We start from the raw sequence: 23,226 nt of genomic DNA on the forward strand, positions 1-23,226 counted from the left end.
CCTTCTGCCTGCTCTCGGTCCATATCCCTCCATTTCTTGCATATGCGTGTGCTAATCTAAAAGTCCTTTAAACGTCCCTATTGTATCTACGTGTTCCAGACTCCCACCACTCCCTGTGTAAAAAACCTGCCCCTCACATCTCCTTTGAACTCTCCTCTCCTCACCTTAAATGCATGACCCTAGTGTTAGACATTTCAACTCTGGAAAAACATTCTGACCGTCAACCCTATCTATTCATCTTATAATTCTGTGGACTTCTATCAAGTCTCCCCTCAGCCTCCAACACCCCAGAGAAAACAATCCTAGTTTTTCTAGTCTCCCCTTATAGGTCATGCCCTCTAACCCTTGCATCAAGGTGGGAAACCACTTCTCCACCCTCTCCAAAGCCATGTGTGTGTGTGTGTGTGTGTGTGTGTGTGTGTGGGTGTGTGTGCGTGTGTGTGTGTGGGTGTGGGTGAATGTGGGTGTGTGCATTTGTGTGTGTGTGTGTGTGGGTGTGGGTGTGGCTGTGTGTGTGTGGATGTGGGTGAATGTGGGTGTGTCCATTTGTATGTGTGTGTGTGTGGGTATGTGTGTGTGCGCGTTTGTGTGTGTGTGGGTGTGGGTGTGTGTGCACGTTTGTGTGTGGGTGTGTGTGTATGTGCGCGTTTGTGTGTGTGGGTGTGTGTGTGTGGGTGGGGGGGTGGGTGGGTGTGTGTGTGTGTGTGTGTGTCTGTCTGTCTGTCTGTGTATGTGTGTGTGTGAGAGAGTTCAGCTTGTTGTGACTTCAACCTACATTTCAATTTGTAATTCAATGAATCTTTTTCCGTAGGAGATTTAAATTTTCTGAAGATGTACAGAATGCCTTTAAGGTAAGGATATTGCTGGATAGGACTGAGTGGCAGGAACCTTTTACAGCAGTCTGCCCAAATCCAACCTGCAGTGTGATTCCAGGACATAGTGATGTTGAAAACTGTACTGACATGGTGTCATTCATCGTGAGGCGACCTTATAGAAACATATAAGATTCTTAAGGGACTTGACAGGATAGATGTTGAGAGGTTGATTTCCCTTGTGGAAGTGTCTAAGGGCATTATCTCAGAATCAGGGCTAACACAATTAAGATAGCAATGAGGAGGAATTTCTTCTCTCAGAGGGCCATGGATCCGTGGAATTCTTTATCTCAACAGGCTGTTGAGTCTGGATCATTAAGTATATTCGAGATAGAGAAGGAACGAGAATTGAGAGGAAAAGACACCAAAGTGGAGTTCAGCACTATGAGAATGGAAAAGCAGACTCGATGGGCTGAATGGCCTGCTTCTATGTCTATGTCTTATGGTCTTATAAATGTAAATCGTTCTTTCTTTAAAACATGGCACCTGAGCTGTGATATCACAATGAACTCTATTAAAAACGTCAGTTGTGCACCAACCCATCTTTTCCTGTTGTGGAGAAACTCTTTAACAGGTCAAATAGAAAATTTTATGCAGCATGGTTTTGCAGAAATGCTAACTCTCTCTCTAGTGCCTTTGATCTTTCTCTTCATTGTTATCCTGGTTCCAGCAGTGCTGTGAAACCAGCACTAAAAGCATTAGTTCGGTTTAAGCAGTTAACTTGGATCAAATATAAAATTCAATTCCAAATCTCGAAGCGTTATCCCAACCATATGTGAAATTCCATTCATTGCTTGACAATTCATTATCTCTAAATGCATCATCTAACTCATTAGAAGTACTATCTTTTTATTTTAGACAAGGCATGGAGTTAGGGCTTTGAAATAACTCCGAACCAAGCGCCAGTGTGAGGCTTTTTATGTAGTTCTGAGAATGTCTAATGCTCATTTCAAATTGCCAAGAGAGGTGACAATTGACTCAGGGTCTCATTGGGCCCGCGAATAGACAACCACATCCTGATGACTGGGACATTTTGATAGATGCCAACTCACATGTAACCAATCAATTCAGAACTTCAGACCTAACCTGGTGAAATCCGAAGCCATAATCTGATACCATATTGTCCAATTCTACACCCAGAGCCGTAAATTAACAGAGACTATCATTGGCTGTGAGTTACTGACCCCGTGTTCATGGATATTGTACTTATCTACAGCAAACAGGGAAATGATTACCCAAGTATTGCGAAGAAAAATAAATGGGATGAGAATCAACTGTTAGTATCTCAATAGAGATGGAGCAAAGTATGAGAAATCTGTTGAGAAAAACACTTCATAGAATCAGTGTGAAAGCAGGCCATACCAACCCTCCAAAGAGTATCCCAACAAGATGCACCTCCCTACTCTCTAACCCTGCATCATCCCATGGATGACCCACCTAGCCTGCACACCTTTGGACTGTGGGAGGAAAGCCACACAGACAATTGCCCAACATTGGAATTGAACCCATGTCCCTAGCTAGCACTGTGAGGTAGCAGTGCTAACCGCTGAGCCACTGTGCTGTCCCAGCTCACTTGTAGTGAATTAAACAGTTTTTTTAGTTGAGAAGCAGCAGAGGTAAAAGCATCAGAGATAGTAGGAACTGCAGATGCTGGAGAATCCGAGACAACAAGGCGCAGGGCTAGATGAACACAGCAGGCCAAGCAGCATTATAGGAGCAGAAAGGCTGACGTTTCGGGCCTAGACCCTTCATCAGAAAAGCAACTTGATTAAGCTCAGGTCTTCATGAGAGGCAGAAAGGGTAAAATCAGCATTGAAAGAAATCTGGTTGAGCAAGATTACTAAAGAATTCAGCTACTCAGAGCATATGAACAAACATTAACAGCAGATTAGAACGGTTCAACAGCTCTCTGATACATTTAATTCAAGCATTTCAATAAGATGTGAACAAGGACAAAGAAAATGGTGTTTCAGGATGAAAGCATTTTTCACCCAGCATCAGACTAAACTGTAGTATTGGCACAATCATTACCATGCCAATGGCAATGTCGAAACTTAGACTTTTCTCAACACAAATGAGTTAACTACATCTCATGCGGACAACCTTAATTTTCTTCTCTTCAGATGGTCCCAGGCTGCTGGGGGTTGGATTATATCCGAAGTGCAGTAAAAATATTTGCCTTCAGTTTAAGAGCGTAATGATTTGAAGCAAGTTGATAGATGTTAGCTTTTTGAACATGGGATTTTTTTCCCCCTGCTGACATCAAGTATTCCTCTATCTAATAAGTCAGTGCTGCCCAACACATCAGTCACTCAGTATATTAAAATGCCCATCTCAGTAATTGCATTTCTGATCAGAAAATTTCAAATTAACATCATCACCGGGTGTGTGTTTGGATGAAGCAACAAGGTTGAGGGATTGGCTCATGAGGGATGTTTCTATACCTTGGAGGTGTTCTCAATGGAATACAGAAAGTTGTGAGGGGATTATAACCACTGTTTCCAGGGCAAAATAATGATTAATCCAGATAGGGCGAGATAGATTTCTTTCAGAGAAAACCATCCTGGGATATAATTTGAAACATGATGTGTGGTGGGTACAGCAGGATCAGTTGATCTGGACCAATGGTTTCCAAAGTTCTCTTATCACTGGAGTTGCACACACTGCATCGAAACATACACTATAGATACAGGAGCAGGCCATTCAGCCCTTCGAGCCTACACCACCGTTCAATATGATCATGCAATTTGAGTATCCCAATCCTGCCTTCTCCCCATACCCCTTGATCCCTTTAGCCACGAGGGCCATATCCAGCTCCCTCTTGAATATATCTAATGAACTGGCCCCAACAGCTTCCTATGGGAGAGAATTCCACAGATTCACAACTCTCTGAGGGAAAAGAACCCCTAGTTCTGGATTTCCCCAACATCAGGAACATTCTTCCCACATCTAGCTTGTCCAATTTCATCAGGATTTTATATGCTTCTATGAGATTCCCCTTCATTCTTCTCAATTCCAATGAGTACAAGACCAGTCAATCCAGTCTTTCTTCATATGTCAGTCCTGCCATCGCAGGAATCAGTCTGGTGAACCTTCGCTAGACTCCCTCAATAACAAGAATGTCCTTCCTCACACTCAGAGACCAAAACTGCACTGAATACTCAAAGTGTGGCCTCACCAAGGCCTTGTATAACTACAGCTAGACATCCCTACTCCTATATCTGGCTCTATTCCAGACTAACAAATTCAAAGTAGCTATTATAATTTATTAATAACTCCTTTGTGATTGTATCATGCAACAGGTTGGTAGAAGGTAAACATTGTTTCTCTACTATTCATCAAGCTGTAAGTTTGTCGATGACACCACTGTAGTGGGACGGATATCTAACAACAATGAGTCAAAATACAGAAGGGAGATAGAGGGCTCGGTAAAGTGAAGCAATGAAAACAATCAATCTCTCAATGTCGGCAAAATTAAAGAACTGATCATCGACTTCAGAAAGAAAGGAGGAGAACACACCCCCATCTACAGTAATAGAACTGAGATTGACAGGGTGGAGGGCATCAAGTTTCTCGGAGTGACGACAATCGACAACCTGTCCTGGACTTCCCATGTTGATGCAACAGTCAGGAAGGCACAACAACACCTCTTCTTCCTCAGGCAGTTCAGGAAATTTGCCATGTCCATAAAGTCCCTCACCAACTTCTACAGATACACCATTGAAAGCATACTGTCCAGTTGCATAATGGCCTGGTATGGCAACCGCTCTGCCCAGGACCGTTACAAACTACAGAGGGTCGTGTGCACAGCCCAGACCATCACGGAAGCCAACCTTCCATCCATGGACTGTATTTACAGGGCCCACTGCCGCAGAAAGGCTGCCAACATCGTCAAAGACCCCCTCCCATCCCGGTAATGATCTCCTACAACCTCTTCCATCAGGGAGAAAATACAGAAGCCTGAACGCACACGCAAGCAGGTTCAGGAACAGCTACTTTCCGGCCATTATCAGACTGATGAATGGACTCTTGCCTCAAATAATGTAATCTGCAGTGTAACCTGCATGCCTTTAAGTCTTTTTGATCTGTACATGCTTTGCTTGCTGTGATCTGTCTGTACTGCTCATAAACAAAGTTTTTCACTGCATTTTGGTACATATGACAATAAAATCAATTAATCAATCAATCAATCAATCATGTTCCCATATAGCGGAGAAAGCTAGGGGAAGGGATTTAAGTCTACAAAGTGATAAGGGACATTGATAGAGGCAATAGGAATAAACATTTCCCCTGAATAGAGGGATGTATTACCAGGGAGACAGATTTAAATTAAGGGACAGGAGAATGGTGGGTGGAACTGACGCCTGGCAGGAACCAGTAAGAAGCATTTTGATTAATACTTGAAATGCCATACAAGGTCATAAACTGGGAACTGGGACAAGAGGAAATAGATGCTTGAAGACTAGCACAGACATGATGGGCCAAAGGACCTCTTTTCATGCTGGATTGCTCTCCAACTTTATGAATGGCACTGAACCCTGTTTGCAATTCACCGCTGTGCCCAATGAAGCTACATTAGCTTTCTGTTAAGCAATGCCTCATTTCTAAAATTCTCACCTTTATTTTCAAAGCCCTCCATCACAGAGAGTCACAGAGTGTCATACAGCACAGAAACAGGCCCTTCGGCCCACCGTGTCTATGGCAATTGACAAACACCAAACTACACCAGACTCGTTCGCCATCATTTGGTCCATAGCCTGCTCGGCCCTAATGTTTTAAGTGCTTATCCAGATGCTTTATAAATGTTGCGATAGTACCTCCCTCCACCCTGTCTAAGCCCGTCATAATTCTGTACACCTCAGTCAGATCCCCCTCAGCCTCCTCTGCTCCAGAGTAAACAATCCCAGTCTATCCAGTCTCTCCTCATAACTGAGATTTTCCATTCCAGGCAACACCCTGATGAATCTCCTCTGCACCCTCCCCAATGCAATCACATCCTTCCGATAGTGTGGTGACCAGAACTGCACCCAGCACTCCATTTGTGACCTAAACAATGTTTTATAAAGTTGTAACAAGACTTCTTTGCTCCTATATTCTATCCTCTGGCTAATGAAGGCAAGCATCCTGCAAGTCTCTTCCCCACCCTGTCTGCCTGTGCTGATACCTTCAGGGATCTATGGACTTGTACACCAAGGTCCCTTTGTTCCTAAGTATGGCCTATTGATGTACCATTCATTGTGTTATTCCTTGCCTTAGACTTTGCAAAATGTATTATCTCGCACTTATCAGGATTAAATTTCAACTGCGATTGCTCTGCCCAATTTACAATCAATGCCAGACTGTAGCCTGAGACCATCCTCCTCCCTGTCAACACCACCAATTTCTGTGTCATCTGCAAACTTGCTAATTATACCTTCTACTTTTACATCCAAGTCATTAATGTACATAACAAAAGCAAGGGTCCCAGCACCAATCCCTGTGGTACACTGATGGTCACAGGCTTCCATCACAAAAACAACCCTGCACCATCACCCTTTGCCTCCTAACCGTAAGCCAATTTTAGATCCAGTTTGTCAACTTGCCTTGGATCCCATGGGCTCTTACCTTTTGGACCAGCCTTCCATGTGGGACCTTGTCAAAGGCCTTACAGAAGTCTATGGATACCACATCAACTGCACTCCCTTCATCAATATATATCATCATTTCAAAACATTCCATTAAATTAATCAGACAGGATCTCCCTCTCTAAACGATATCCCCAGTTACATTGCCTTCCTCCTCTATGAATATAGATGAAAAATATTCATTGACGACCTCGTCCACATCTATTGGCTGTATGTATCGGTTGATCCTTTGACCTCAAATAGGTCCCACTCTTTTCTGTGGTAATCTTCTTACTCTTAATACACTTACAAAATGCTTTGGGGTTTTCCTGAATGCTATCTGCAAATGATATTTCCTGGCCAACAAAAACAAAGTTGCTGGAAAAGTTCAGCAGGTCTGGCAGCATCTGTGAAGGAGAAAACAGAGTTAACGTTTCAGGTCCGGTGACCCTTCCTCAGAACATTTGGTTTATCCTGGTTTATCCCATTTTCCAAATGTAAACTTACCTGTAAGTAACTGAAGAAGGGTCTCGACCCGAAATGTCAACTTTCCTGCTCCTCTGACACTGTCTGGCCTGCTCTGTTCCTTCAGCTCCACACTGTGTTATCTCTGACTCCAGCATCGGCAGTTCTTACTATCTACTGCTCTCAGTATCTGTTGGCCAGACCCTGTCTAATGATATTGAAATTGGCCTTCCCCTAATTCAGACAGTTAACTTCTGCACTATCCTGTCCCTTTCCATAGTGACGCCAAAATTTACAGAGTCATTGTCACTATCCCCGAAATGCTCCCCCACTGAAATTTCACCACTTGACCGGCTTTATTCCCTAGGACTAGGCCTCATGCAGCCCCATCTCTAACAGGACTATCTACAAACTGGCATTGAAAGCTCTTTGAAGATTCCACCATGTCTAACCCTTTCATACTAAGGTGATCCCAGTTAATGTTAGCAAAGTTGAAATCGCCTACAATAACTCTATTCCTCTCTGTGATTTGCATACATACCTGCTCCTCTAGCTCCTTCTGAATGTCAGGAGGCCTGAAGCATAATTCCAGTCCCTTTTTTATTTCTAAACTCCACCTCATTGGAAGACTGTTCTAAGACATCCTCCCTCATTATCACAGTGATGGCTTCCATTATCACCTCTCTTACATCTCTCCGTATCGTGCCTCTAAATGCTATACTCTGGAATGTTAGCTGTCAGTCCTGACCTTCCCTCAACCAACAATATCATATTCCCATGTGTTGATCAGAGCGCTTAGTTCCATCTGCATTATCAGTCAAGCTCCTTGTATTAAAATAGATACAATGTCACTTTCAAGATTTCCAACGTATCATATCCTGCCCAAGTCTTCTGCTCCTATTGGACTGTCTTAGCATTCCTCCATATCTGATTGGAGCTTACTCCGAAATTTACATCTACTCTGTGCCCCATCCTGCTGCCAAATTAGCTGGCAACCTAGCCAACAGCTCCTCTATCTCCTATATTGTCCTTTAGCCTCAAATCCACTGGATATCTGTTACTACTCCAACTGTCTCTCCACCATTGCTGACTGTAGCTTCAGTCATTGAAGCCCCTACCAGGGGTGGCACGGTGGGGCGGCACAGAGGTTAGCACTGCTGCCTCAGAGCGCCAAGGACCTGGGTTTGATTCCACCCTCAGGTGACTGTCTGTGTGGGAGTTTGTACATTCTCCCCATACTCTTAGAATCCCTACAGTGTGGAAACAGGCCCTTCAGCCCAACAAGTCCACACCAACCCTCAGAGCATCCCACCCAGACCCATTCCCCCTATAACCCACCTAATCTACACATCCCTGAACACTATGGGCAATTTAGCATGACCAATCCACCTAACCTGCACATCTTTGGACTGTGGGAGGAAACTGGAGCACCCAGAGGAAACCTACACAGACAGTTGCCCGAGGGTGGAATTGAACGTGGGTCCCTGGCACTGTGAGGCAGCAGTGCTAACCACTGTGCCATCACGCTGCCTGTGTGGGTTTCCTCCCACAGTCCAAAGATGTGCAGGCTAGGTGGATTGGCCATGCTAAATTGTCCGTAGTGTTCAGGGATGTGTATGCCAGGTGGGTTAGCCATAGGAATTGCAGGGTTAGAGGGATAGGGTGGGTCTGGGTGGGATACTTTTTGCAGGGTCGATGTGGACTTGATGGGTTGAATGGCCTGCTTCCGTACTGTAGGGATTCTATGATTTTACCAATCCTCACTACCTTTTTCATCTCACTTTCTACCATAAAGATCTCTTGCAATCTATAACTTTGATCAAGCTTTTGGCTACCTCATTGAGTATCTTGTTTACTGTGGTTGATGGTATCTCTGTGAAGCATTTCGGCTGCTTTAAGTGACTCTGGGGAGATCAAATGGCCTTTGGTGGAGAAAAAATGCCTTTCAGGGAAGTCAGGTGCCATTTGAAATGAATATAAATGGGCTTGAATATGTCTAAAAGGCACATGAACTTACTGTCAAGCTCAATGAGACTGTTCACAGACTTTACAAAACCAACTGTGAAGAGGATCTGTCAAACCTGTTAAAAAAACCTATCTAATCAAAAGATACTGTCAATCTGCCAAAACATTTAAAATTCCAGCCTTTTAGATCTTTGAAAAACATTTGGAGTGATGATAAAGAAATCTCTGCTTGTTATTTCATACTGTCTCTTTACGCAAGCTCCCATGACTGGATTAATGCTTCATAACAAATTTCACAGCCATTTGTTATCACAGCAGGGTGCCTGTCATTTCATGGCTAGATTGACATCTCTGTGTGGTTCAAGACACTTCCAGTTGAGACTCTAAATTAATTCTACTGTTGGTTATTATAAGGGGTTGTACATTTGTCTGTTCTTTTAAGGCATTTTTCAGTTGAAAGCATGTAACTGAAGTAACTTATTTATGAATGAAAGCTTTATTTCCAATTTGGTGAAATCTGCTATTTAATGGAAATGTGCTTTATCTCATCTGTGCAGGAACCCTGAGGTCTCACCAAGGTGGTGGTGGTAAGTTGACATGGTAAATCTAAGGGAATGTGAGTATGGGCATAAGTCGGTGTGAAGGATAGATGGGACTATGGGGATGGAGTTTATGAGAGTTTAGGGGAATGGGTAAAGCGCCTGAAGTGGTGTGACCAGAAATGGATGTGCGTGTGCAAGGAGTAAGGGGTGTGGCTGGAGATATGTTTTAGGTTTTGTTGTATTTTTAATCCAACTTTAAACAAAGCCAATGCACTAAGGCAGAAGTGTAAGTATGACAGCAAAGTGTTTTACTGAAACTGCTATTGCCTCAACTTTGAATTCCATAACATTATGTCTAGTGCCTTGTGCCAAATGTCTAATCTCCAGGGTGTTTTCTGAAACTGTGGCTCAATCTTTACAGTCACAAAGTGATGCAGCACAGAAGAGGCCCTTCAGCCCAACAGATGTATACCATCAAAAATATCCTCCTACCCACACTAGTCCCACTTGCTTATACTTGGTTCATAGCCCTGAATGTTATGACACTTCCTCCTTCCTGTGGTTTCTCTTCAGCAGTTTGAAGCAGGGATGTCAGTGAGCAGCAGAGTGTGGCAGCAGAGGCCCAGTGCGGAGCATGGTGGCAGAGGCCCAGCACAGAGCGTCGTGGCAGAGGTCCAGCACAGAGCATGGCAGCAGAGGCCCAGCGCAGAGCATGGCAGCAGAGGCCCAGCGCGGAGCGTGGCACCAGAGGCCCAGTGTGGAGCATGGCAGCAGAGGCCCAGCGCAGAGTGTGGCAGCAGAGGCCCAGCGCGGAGCGTGGCAGCAGAGCCCCAGCACGGAGCGTGGCAGCAGAGGCCCAGCACAGAGCGTGGCAGCAGAGGCCCAGGACGGAGCGTGGCAGCAGAGGGTGGACACCCCTTGAAGAGAGACCGTGATGTTCATCTTTTTAACTTTGCTTCTTGTTTTTCCGACGTTTGGTTACACTGTGTGAAATAAATTCACAGAGGCTGATGACCCATCACTAAGTCACCATTTATCTACTTGTGCACAGTACACTGATTATGACCAGCCAGCTCAGAGTCAGTCCTCAACTGAGGAGAATCTAATCTCCTGGTTATATTGGTCAGCCAGGGCTTTCCTGATTGGGCCAAGGCTAACAACCCCAATCAATGATCTTGTAGCCAATGAGGTCAACCTGGTTCCAATCACTGCATCTCTCCCACCAACTCTGGGTTTAGGCCTGTTCTTTCTCTTGTAGCTTTTCCTGCAATGCTCTCGCCCCAATTCCAGTTCCTTTGATTTAGACTCTAACACGGGTGGTGTATACCGGACCATTTCCCACTCTTGTATCCGGACCATCTCTGGAGAGTTTCCTCCTCTTATTCCAGCAATAACCGTATTGAGGCTGCATCCATCTTGGAATCCAAGCTTTCCCCAACACTTGATGGAGGGTGAGAACCTGTGGTTTCTGACAGACCTTTTGACTGTTCTGAGGGGCGAAGTATGTTTTGCTTCTGCTCTGTTTGTGAGGTAACAGCTTTCAGGTGATCTACATGTTTGTTCAGGATCACCTCATTTCCCCGAACTTTGTAAGTCACGGGACCTGACCTCGCATCCACCTCGCCTCGTACCTGTACAGGGCCATTTCCATGGTTCCGGCTCCAAACTTCGTCTCCTGAATTAAATTGTCTCTCTTGCTTAGAGGATGCTTGTGGCTGGCATTGGCATTCCTGCTGCCATTTCACCCTCTCCCACAGGTCTGAGAATATCAGGTTTAACCTGGTGCGGAGTCATCTCCCCATTAGAAACTCTGCTGGAGCCAACCCTGTTGTTGCATGTGGGGTGGTCCTATAATCAAATGCTAACTGGGACGGTTTGGTATTGAGTGACACTGTAGGCTGCTTCTTTAAGCTTGCCTTTCCACCAACCATTGACGATGGAAGGTATGGAGCTGTCCTTATCTGCTGAATGCGATTCGACTTCAGGAAATACTCAAATTCCCTGCTGGTAAATTCCATCCCATCGCCTGTAACCAGTACTGCTGGGAGTCTGTGTGTCGCGAACGATGCTCACAGCTTCTCAATTGTCATCCCTGAGTTTGCTGGATGGACTTTATGCATGTCCAATCGCTTTGAATGGGCGTCCACAATGACCAGGAACATTGAGCCCATAGTCGACATATAACCAACTCCACGGTTTACCTGGCCATTCCCATGAATGTGGGGGAACTGCTGGTGGCAATTTTTGTCCTTGTTGGCACTCTGGGCACTGCCCCACCAACTCAGCTATGTTGGCATCCAACCCCGACCACCAGGCATAGTTTCTTGCTAGCATCTTCATCTTGGAAATCCCTGGATGACCCTGGTGGATTTCAGACAGTATCTGGCGGTGCCATTACTCAGCACAATCACCCTTGTTCCCCACAGAAATATTCCATCCTCTACGGAGATCTGATCTCACTGTGTGCAGAAAGGTTTCATTTCAGGTTGCGATGACCCTTCTGCTTCCCCCACTACCACCAGCTGTTTTAGTTTTGCTAGGACTGGGTCTTTTTGTGTCCACAGTCGGATATTGTCTTCGATGACAGGAAGGATGTCCAGGGAGTTTAAAACCAAGGACTGTTCAAGGAGAGGCACCACTGGTGGAATATCTGCCAGTGGAAGGTGACTCAGGGCATACTTATTAGCCACTTGGTTTCCTGGATGGTGTTCTAACTTGTACCCACTGGGAATAAGGGCCCAATGCTGAATTCTGCCGGAAGCTATGGGCAGCACTGCCTTCTCTTCTTTCGATAGCCTTAGCAGGCGTTTGTGATCCATTGATATGACAAATTCCCATCTGTAAAGGTACTGGTGGAACTTGCTCACACCAAAGATGACCGCCAAACTTTCCTTCTCCATCTGGGCGTATTTGCGTTCAGCATCAGCCAAAGTCCAGAAAGCATACGCAACTGGGTTTTCCTCTCTTTTGGGCCCAGTGAGCTAATACTACCCTGATACTGCGTACAGAGGGGCCTCACATGTCAGCACTACCTCTCACTTCAGATTGATGATGATAGCTGCGTATTAACTTCCCTAAAGGCTACTTCTTGGCTTCACCACCATTTCCAAGGCTGACCCTTTTTCAACAGCAGGTGTAAGGGTGCCAAGACGAGGTAAGGTTATGTATGAATTTTCCGTAATAATTTACCAATCTAAGGAAAGACCTAAGCCTCAATACAGACAAGGGAGCCAGGGCTCCTTTGATCTCCCTCACTTTATCTTCCAACAGGTGTAACCTGGTTTTGTTGACTAGGTCAGTTGGGGCACCTGGAACACACATTTTTCCCTTCAACGGCATACACCCGCCTGGGAGAAATGTTTAAGCACTAGGCCCAAGTTCTCCAAGTGTTATTTATTGGTTTTCCCTGATATTAGTACATCATCCAGATAAATGGCAACCTGGGATAGACCTTGTAAAATATTCTCCATGGTCTGCTGGAGAAGGGCGTAGGCTGATGATACCCCAAATGGCAGCCTTGTATATTGATATACACCCTTACGGGTATTAGATGTGACGTACTGCTGGGACTGCTCATCCAGTCGCAATTACAGGTAGGTGTGGCATGTCCAGCTTCATAAAGGACAGCGCGCCCCCACCCCCTTCCCCGCCAACTTTGTGTCCAAGTCCTCTATGTGAGGGATTGGATATTTATCCAGCTGTGAGAAGCAGTTTCCTGTTTGCTTAAAATCCCCACAAAGGCGAACTAAGCCGTCGGGCTTCGTAGTCACTACAACCAGTGCTGCGCATTCTGCAAACTGCATTGGTTTGATGATTCCTTCGCTCTCCAGCCTCCTGATTTCCGCCTCTACTTTTCCCCAAAAGGCACATGGCACCAGGTGGGCCTTGCAAAATCGTGGAATTGCTTCCTGGCCAATTTGTAAAGTGGCTTTGGTCCCTTTGATCGTCCCAAGCTCTTCCTGAAATAGTCCTGGGTACTTCACTAAGACTTCACCAAGGCAGCCATTTTCTAATCAAAAATTGTGGAACCAATCTAGATGAATCTTTCTCAACCAGTTCTGCCCCAATAGGCTTGGGCTTGAACCTCTTGCTATCATCAGTGGTAACTGCACCAACTGTTTCTTATAGGAGACTGGAACCGAAATCGTACCCTTAATCTGCAACGGTTCCCCAGTGTACGTTCTCAGCCTGGCTGAGGTCTTACACAAACTTAAGGGCTGGAGATAGAGCGGATCTTGTTAAAGACAGGTTGTGCAACCACAGATACAGCTGCACTGGTATCAACCTCCACGGGAACTGGGTGACCATTTAACCAAACATTAATTTTAATTGGCTCCGATTTAGATGTTGCTAAGCAATTTAATTGTTCCAACCCACATGTCGGGGAACTTCACAGTGTGTGCACTCTTCTGGGTACCAGCCTATGAGTTTTCTTCCTCAGGTCAAGTCTTGTGTGACTCTTTTGCTGTCTCAAGTCTGCATATCGGCAGCAAATACAATGGCTTGCCTGCCCAGATCTTGAAGAACTCTTTAGCCACTTGGCCATGGCACAGCTTTGTTGTGGGGTTCTGCTGTGGGCTGTCCTTGGGATATGCTCAGGATATGCCCTGCATAAAGCTCTGCGAGGGCCTGCACTCAAGTAGTGTTCCCCAAGCTCGGCCGAAGGAGTGAGGGTATCCACTTCCATTGGGATGCCTTGTAGTTCCCATGCTCCACTTGCTGCATTTTCTAATGAAAAAGCCAATTGTAGTCCAGTTGGGCTCCAGCTGGTAGGCACTTCTGCATGGTTGTGCCATTAATCCCACATATCAAACAGTCTCTCAGCATCTCATTCAGCATTAACTCAAAATCACATGCATCTGTCAGTTGTCTCAACCTCGTCAAAAATCCTGATAAGGATTCCCCCGGTTCTCTAACAGCTGAATAAAACCAATAGCATCTCAGCATTAGAGGAAGTTTGAGATCATAATATTCCTTAACCAGCTCGGTCAACTCTTGAAAGATTTTAGTGATTGGTGCCTCAGGGAAAGTTAAGCCCCTTATAACTGAGAGTATTCTGGGTCTGCAAGCAGTCTGAAGGGTTACTCATTGCCTTTCATCTGCCCCAATGTCAGTTGCCCAGGAAAAATATCGCATTCTTTCCACATATTTGGCCCAGACTTTAATGGCAGGATCAAACGAGTCAAGCTTCCCAAATAAAGGCATGATGCCAGAAATGTTTACCACAACTTCAAGATGACTGTAGCAAGCAAATGTTCTTCAGGCACATCCTGTTTTCTCTCATCGCCACTGAAATAACTATGTAAAGGCCGGTATCCCATCACCAGGTCACCCTTTATTTACTTGTATCAGCCAGCTCAGATTCAGTCACCTGAACTGAGGAGATACTCATTTCTTGGTTATATTTTTTTTCTTTTTTTCTTGGAAGATTTTAGTGCCTGGTGCCTGTGGGAAAGTCAAGCCCCTTATAACCGAAAATGCTGCGGGCCCGCAAGCAGTCAGAAGATTTCCTCATTGCTTTTCATCTGCACCAGTGTCATTTGCCTAGAAAAATTATCTCATTCTTTCCACATTTTGGGCCCAGTCTTTGAGAGCAGAATTGAATGAGCCAAGCTTCCCAAATAAAAGCACGATGCCAGAAATGCTTACCCCAACTCCAAGATGACTGTAGCAAGCGGATGTTCTTCAGTCACGTCCTGTATTCTCTCGTTGCCACTGAAATAATTGCACAGGGGCTGGCATCCCATCACTAAGTTACCCTTTATTTACTCGTGCCAGTCAGCTCAGAGTCAGTCACCTGAACTGAGGCGATTCTCATTTCTTGGTTATATTAGTCAGCCAGGGCTTTCCTGATTGGCTCAGATTAACAACGCCAATCAATGACCTCATAGTCAATGAGGTCAACCTGGTTCCAAACACTATACTGTGTATAGCTGGGATGTAACCTTCCTTCCTCATGTCTCCATTCTCTAACTAAGGATTGTACCTGGGTACTCTGTACCTAAGATGGTGCCGTGTTGGTGACATTGTAACTAACCTGTAATTGAAGAAGCTGTACCTAGGTACCTTTGTACCTAACATGGCACTGTAAGTGGCAACTTATAAACTTTTCACTGTCCTTATTTGAGCACATGTGACAGTAAAGCTAATTCAATACATTTCAATTTTAAGTGCTCAACCAAATACTTTTTAAAGGTTGTTACAGAGATAGTAGGAACTGCCTATGCTGGAGAATCTGAGATAACATGGTGTGGAGCTGGATGAACACAGCAGGCCAATGATGTTGCTTGGCCTGTTGTGTTCATCCAGCTCTACACTTTTTAAAGGTTGTTTAGTTTCTCGCCTCAATTACCCTCCCAAGCAGTGGATTCCATAGCCTTCCCACATACTGAAGAATCATTTCCTCAAATCCCCTCTAAATCTCCTGCCTTTCACTTTAAAAGTGTGCCCCCTTGTTTTTGACCCTTCGATTAGGGGGAATAGCTGCACACTATTCACCCTCTTAATCTTATACACCTCTCCCAAGCCCCAGCAACTATTTCTGCTTCTTTGTCCCATCTTGTCACAGGCCTAAGCCCTGTAGAAATTATGCAAATAGCTGTCTGTCTCCAATTTTGCATCATAAAAATCCCAATCACAAACCCCCAGTCCAAAAAATTTGTAACCACTGGTTGCCATTTTAATGAATTCATGTTAAACTTGTGAGCACTCAGCAGACAGATTGTGTGAAGGGCCCAGTCGTGTTTGGAAGTGAGGGGGCTCAGTAAAGAAATCTTTTATCCTAGCTCCCTGATCTCTCAGATCTCCAGATGGTCCAAAATGGTGCAACGTTTTCAGAGTTGCAATATAAAAGCAAAGGAAGTGTATGAACAAGACAGGCAGATGAGAAAGGAAGACAGTTTGAATCCTAGAGTCATGGAGGTCTCCAGTGCAGTCTTTCAGCCCATTGAGTCCGTGCCAGTTGGAAACAACCACCTAAATATTTTAATCCCATTTTCCAACACTCGGCCGATAGTTTTGTCTGGCTTGACTTCAGAAACATATGTCTAAGTACTTCTTAAGTGTTACCAGGGTTTCTGCCTCTACCACCCTTTCAGTTAGATAATCCTGGTTGGCCTGGTAGTGCGGAGGTAATGTCATGTGACTAATCATCCAGAACTCCAAGGCTAATGTTCTGGGGACGTGGGCTTGAATATGATGCAAGATGGTGACACTTGAATTCAGTTTAAGGTAACATAATGACAATTATCACAAAATCCCATTAGGTTCACTAATGTCCTTCAGGGAAGGAAGTCTACCATCCTCATCTTGTCTGGCCTACATGTGACTCCATGCCCACAACGATGTGGTTGACTCTTAACAGCCCTCTGGTCTAGCAAGCTACACAATTCAAGGGCAATTAGGGATGAGCAACAAATGCTGGTTTTGCCAGTGATGCGAACACCCCATGAATGAGAATCAATATATCAATTAAGTTTTTGACCTGTGCAGCTCACCACTGTATCTGCACAATCTGGGAAGCAGGGAAGGACTTAATTAAAGACTTGCACTGAAAGTGAGCAATAATGTTAAACTGCTTTTGAAAGAATAAGATAAAGGAATGTGATTCCTTTGATTTACCACGGTGACTAATGCAGGCAACCTTTGGTAATAAATCAGCAAGTATTCATACATAGACAGTGTGACTCATATCAATTATCCAGAGTCTGATTCCTTTGTAATGGCGCTAACTGTGTGAGGTTGTGAAGACTTAGTCTGTGGGAGGCCTACCATTTTATTTCGATGTTACCAAATGATGTAAGCAACAAATGTGGAATTCCACCCAATTCCTTCCGTTAGCACACAAGGATTATCTCCACAATCTAATCCTCACCACTGATTTGTTCATTTGATACTGCTTACCACTTAGCTGAAACCTCTGATATCCAGGGAAAAAGCAGTGAACATTTTTAATTTGGCTTCTTTATCTTCATAAAGTTCAATGGATCTTGATAATATAATTTCAAGATTTCAAACTGAATTACTTTAGGGCTACAGCCTTACTCTGGCTGAAGAAAATGTTTTAGACTGAATTTGACTTGATTTCTCTATTGTTGATAACATTTTGGATTTTAAAAATCAAACCATGTGGATTTTGAGACAATATTTTGCTTCCATAGCAATGCAAAGAGTTGTTTAACTAATTCCAAATTCCAATTACTGGAGTAGGATATAGTTAATATTCAAGTCTTCTGTACTTGGAAAAGTTTCTACTCCACAGATAGGCATAAAATTCCTTTCATATCATTCCAATCCCCCCTGTAATTCCTTTCACAAATTTTGCTTAGCAGTTTTGACACTGGTCTAACACCTCAGAGGCCTTGAGCTCAATGTTGTGAAACTGAGTGCAATAAATCTGCCAGCTTAACCTGGGGCAGCATGGTGGCTCAGTGGTTACCACTGCTGCCTCCCGGGACCCGGGTTCAATTCCACCCTCAGGTGACCGTGTGTGCATGCCCTGGTTTCTTCCCACAGTCCAAAAGATGTGTAGGCTAGGTGGATTGGCCATGCTAAGTTACCCATAGCATCCAGGGATTTGCAGACTAGGTGGATTAGCAATGGGAAATACAGGGTTACAGGGATAGGGTGGTTCTGGGTGGGATGCTGTTTGGATGGTCAGTGTGGGTTTGATGGGCTAAGAGACCTGTTTCCATACTGTCAGGAAACATAGCCATATAAAAGCTGCTGGACCTGGTGAACTGATGTCTGTTGAGGGAGAGAATTTACAACCCAAACCTAGATAAATTTAAATCTCTTAATGATCTAGGACCTCCCTATCCATGCAATGTATTTCAGCACACAAACCACAGAGATCCATATCTTTGCTTCTCCAATCCTCTTGATAATATGCATATCCACCCTTTACACTTTCTTAAAACATACCAATCTTTAGTTTGTCCTAATGCTTTTTAATGCCTTTATCCCTCTAAACATACCGGGGTTATTTTCCTTCAAGCAAAGGAGATTGAAAGGGGACATGATTGAGATGTAAAAACATATGAGGGACATAGACAGTGTAACCAGTACATCTATACCATCTGGGAGTATGCCCACATTTCCAATAATAAGTGGGAGGCTGGGGCAGTTATTAAATCAAAGCTTGTTCAAGACTAATTTTGCTCTTATGTCTTTTACTCTTGGCTGAGTTACATGGCTGTGTGTTGATTTTGATTTGATCACCGTCACTGGCAAGTTTTACATGCACACTCAAGATCCCTCTGACCTCGGTGCTTCCCAGGATCCTACTGCTTGTCATGTATCCTCTGGCCTGGATTGTCCTGCCCAAGTGCATCATCTCACATTTATCCAGATTGAATTCCATTTACCATTGATCAGCCCATCTGACCAGCCCACCTATATCTTCCTGTAGCCGGAGGCTGTCTTTCTCACTATTTGCCGCCCCAACAATTTTCATATCATCCATGAATTTACTTGATCCATGATTAACCCTCTTACATTCAAGACCAAATAACTTATATAAACCACAAACAGCAAGGGTCCCTACACTGATCCCTGCAGAACCCCACTGTGCATAAACTTCCAATCACAAAACACCCCTCAACCATTACCCTCTGCTTTTTGCTGCAAAGCCAATTTTGGATCCAATTTACCAAAGCTTCTTGGATCCCATGGACTTGTACCTTTGCTAGCAGTCTCCCAAGCAATCAGTCATCTCCAAAAAGCTCCAATCTCTATGTATTCAATGGGCCAAATAATAAGCTTTTATCCTTTTTAGAAGCTTACAATTTGTCTGTTCTCGAGAGCTACAGTACTCCTTGGGGGGAATGGAGAAAGGGATAAAACACTTTGATTCGAATTCCTAGTTTTTATTTATTCATTAATGGGATGAAGGCATCACTGGCTAGGCAGCATTTATTGCCCATCCCTAATTGCCCAGAGTCAGCCACATTGCTGTGGGTCTGGAGTCACATGTAGGCCAGACCAGGTAAGGATGGCAGTTTCTTTCCCTGAAGGAAATAAGTGAACTAGATGGGTTTTTCCTGACAATTGACAATGGATTCATGGTTGCCATTAGATTCTTAATTCCAGATATTTTTAATTGAATTCAAATTCCACCATCTACCGTGGCAGGATTCAAACCTGGGCCCCCAGAACATTTTCTGGGTCTCTGGAATAACAGTCCAGTGATAATACCACTAGGCCATTGCCTCCTCCCAATGTCAATGATATCAATGATATCAGCGCTGTAGTAAGTACAAATCCTGATTTGTTTCAATAGCTCTGACATTGTAGCTTGTTGGATTTGTTGCAGCTTCATAGTGTGATAAATTCAACTTCTGAAATTCTTTGGCCCAGGTTGATGAAAGCTTTCCGAAAGCTTCTTCCAAGATTAATAGTAACAATTAAATCAACAATTTTTTTTAATTGTAGGAGTAGGTCCACGTTTTCACTAGTTAGTGGGAGAGTGGGGGCATGTATTAATATTGAATCTTGTTCATGACTGATTTTGCCCTTATCTCTTTCACTTTTGGCTCAGGTAGAGTTTTACTTGCTCATGGACCAGTTGGGACAAGTGGCCTCTTTCTGTGCTGTGAGATTTATGAATCTCAAGCTGGTAGCCTTATCCAATCCTCATGGCATTTCAAACTTCAGAAACAGACAAGTCATGAGGTGCAAAAGACATCATTGGGGATTGGTATAAGACAACAAGAGTTTTGATGATTCGCATGTCAATGCTAACTAGGTAACGAAAGAGTTAACATTATCATTGTGCAATTTCTGTGTAAGTATCCATATTGGTGATGATGATTGAGTATTGAAGTATTTAGCAATCACTGGAGAATTGGCATCAGATATGAAAATTAAAGCATTTTGACACAATTGGTTGATCTTCATCCAGGCTGTCAACATTCACACCCATTGGAAAGAAGCCAACAAACATAATAACTATGAATTGTCTTCCTGCACCAACATATTCTCACCTACTGCACACTTTCCCATGAAAACATTACATCCCATTTTGGTTAAAGCTTCTTAAATGTATATAGAAATGTCATAGTTGCACAAAGATCTGTTTGGACATATTCAGTGTACTGTTTCCATGCTTGGACACTGTACCTTAGGAGCGCACCTTCAGATGCACCATAATAATACAAGGGCAAAAACAAAAGATAGCATTGTGATGATAGTTTACATTAGGTAAGGCTAATTCATTCAGCGTTGGCAATTAAAAGTGCTATAACTGAGGTGCTTACAGTGACTATAGGAGTTAAAAAGGTAGATGGAGAGAAACTTTTCACGTTGGAGAGAATACAAAATTAATAGGGCACAACATCAAAATAAAGCCAGACTGTTGAGAGCTGAATTCAGAAATATTTCTTCACACAAAGGGTGATGGAAATCTGAACATGTCTGTCCCACAGCAGGAAAGCCTTGTGATGTCAAGTTAAAATTTCAAAACAAAACTAATCAATTTTTGTTAAACAGAAGTATTAATCGTTATGGAACTGAGGCAAGGGGAAATTACACTAAAACACAAATGAGCTCAACAGCCTCCCTCTGTCCCTGAATGTAGTAGAGTCATAGACTGTACAGCACAGAAACAGGCCTTTCAGTCCAGCTCGTCCATTCCAACCAGGTATCCTAAATAAATCTAGTCCTATTTGCCAGCATTTGGCCCATATCCCTCTAAACCCTTCCTATTTACCCATCCAGATGCCTTTTAAATATTGTAATTGTACCAGCCTCCACCATTTTCTTTGGCAGCTTATTCCATACATGCACCACCCTCTGCGTGAAACTGTTGCCCCTTAGGTCCCTTTAAAATCTTTTCCCTTGTCTTATATATTTTCAAATTTCTTCAGTAAGCTGTAGGTTTTGCTAATCCCTAATTGCCCAGAAGTGAGTGGCTTTCTTAGCCACTTCGGAGTCAAGCATGGGTCTGGGGTCACATGGAGGCTAGACCAGGTAAGATTGATAGACATCAATGAACCAAATGAGTTTTTACAGTAATTGACAATAGTTTAATGTTGCTGTCAACGAAGACCAGCTTTCAATTTCAGGTCTTCTTGATTTAATTGAAATTCAATTCATTTTGCCATTGGGAGGGTTTGAACACATTTCCCCAGGGCATTGCACAGGCATCGGAGTTATTGGTTCAGTTGCACTCCCATGATGCCCCTCACATCCTGAGAACTTTCTAAAATACTTTACAGCAATGAAGCGCTGTTCAAATATCGTTACTGATGTAACCAAATAAAATGGGCAATGATTTTCCTTTTGCAATAATTTTGGTGTCAGAAGTACCAGTCGTATCTTTTTCAGTTCTCTGCTTGAAGCAGGTTGAAGGTCTCGTTTGACCACAGACAGGGCAGAGTGGCAGATCCTCATTGTACCCAGGATAGTGATTGAACCTCAAGCAGCAATAGACTACTTGATCCACACCAGCTGCCCAGCCAATGCGCCCCCACACAATCTGAATTGCTATGACAACATATACTTCAATACACATGTTGTAGTGTGGAGCTATCAATAGTGTTGGCGGAGGCTCCAACTTTGCTCCATCACACAGCTGATTAGGAACAAATCCTGCTCTTACTGTTGGTCAATGGGATGTGTTGTATTGAATCTGTCACTGTTGATTCTGAATTTCAGCTTCAATTACATTAGCTATCCAACACCCTCTCAACAATCACATTAAATACATAACACATCTCTCGTCAGTTACAGTAAATACCCAACACACCCCTCGTCTGTTACAATAAATGTCCATCACACCTTCTTTCATTAGTTACATTAACTGCCCGATACATCACTCATCAGTTACAGTAACTGCCCAACACATCCGTCATCAGTTACAATAAATACCCAACTCATCCCCTCATTAGTTACAATAAATAACCAAAAAAACCTTCATCAATTGCAATAAGTACCCAACACCCCCCTAATCAATTACAGTAAAGATCCAATTAACCCACTCGTCATTTCCAAGGGCCCGCACCCACTCCACCCAATGCCAAGTGCCAGAATTTTGGGTTTCAACTGGGTTTCAGTTGAACAGGGCAGTCCACCTTTGCCCTGCTCTTCAGACAAGCTAGCAATTTTGTGTGCAGTCAGTATCCTATAGATATAATCCTATGATGCAGGATACAATAGGATTAGAGTTACATTTAATTATAGGTATGATGTTGTGTAACACAGTGAAACAACAACTGCATTCAGCTAAAAAAGGCCAACAAGGAAATTGCCAGTAATTCAAATTAAATCAGAAAATGATTGAAATGCACTACAAACAATCACCGATTTGCATTTCTATTTCTCTTCTAGAACTGAGAGATGGCTGATCTGAGCTGAAGCTACCTGTGCAAACCATCAGAAAATCACAGCTCATTTCTGGAGATGTTTTATGTCACCTTGGACCCTAACTTTCTATGTTACTCATTGGTTGTGTGAGCCATATTCTCAAACACTGTCACGTGTCAATATTAAACCCTGAATGCGACATCAAAGCTGAAAATAGCTGTTCAGTGATGAGAAATAGTAGGAACTGCAGATGCTGGAGAATCCGAGACAACAAGGTGCAGGGCTGGATGAACACAGCAGGCCAAGCAGCATCATAGGAGCAGAGAGGCTGACGTTTCGGGCCTAGACCCTTCATCAGAAAAGGGGGAGGGGAAGGGGGTTTTGAAATAAATAGGGAGAGAGTGGGAGGCGGATAGAAGAGGGATAGAGGAGAGGATAGGTGGAGAGGAAACAAACAGGTCGAAGAGGCGGGGATGG

At 43.7% G+C, this 23,226-nt stretch overlaps 1 long non-coding RNA gene across 1 annotated transcript in view; it reads left to right on the top strand.

Annotated features, from left to right (window-relative positions):
• LOC125485455 overlaps nucleotides 1–4,562 on the top strand; it is a 41,995-nt gene extending 37,433 nt beyond the window's left edge. The window contains exons 2-3 of the long non-coding RNA XR_007264178.1: nucleotides 812–851; nucleotides 4,175–4,562. This is a non-coding gene — a long non-coding RNA (uncharacterized LOC125485455). The remainder of the gene's footprint in view (nucleotides 1–811; nucleotides 852–4,174) is intronic.
• The last annotated feature ends 18,664 nt before the right edge of the window (nucleotides 4,563–23,226 follow it).

This window comes from Rhincodon typus, chromosome 19 (genome assembly GCF_021869965.1).
Source record: "Rhincodon typus isolate 14 chromosome 19, sRhiTyp1.1, whole genome shotgun sequence".
NCBI lineage: Eukaryota > Metazoa > Chordata > Chondrichthyes > Orectolobiformes > Rhincodontidae > Rhincodon > Rhincodon typus.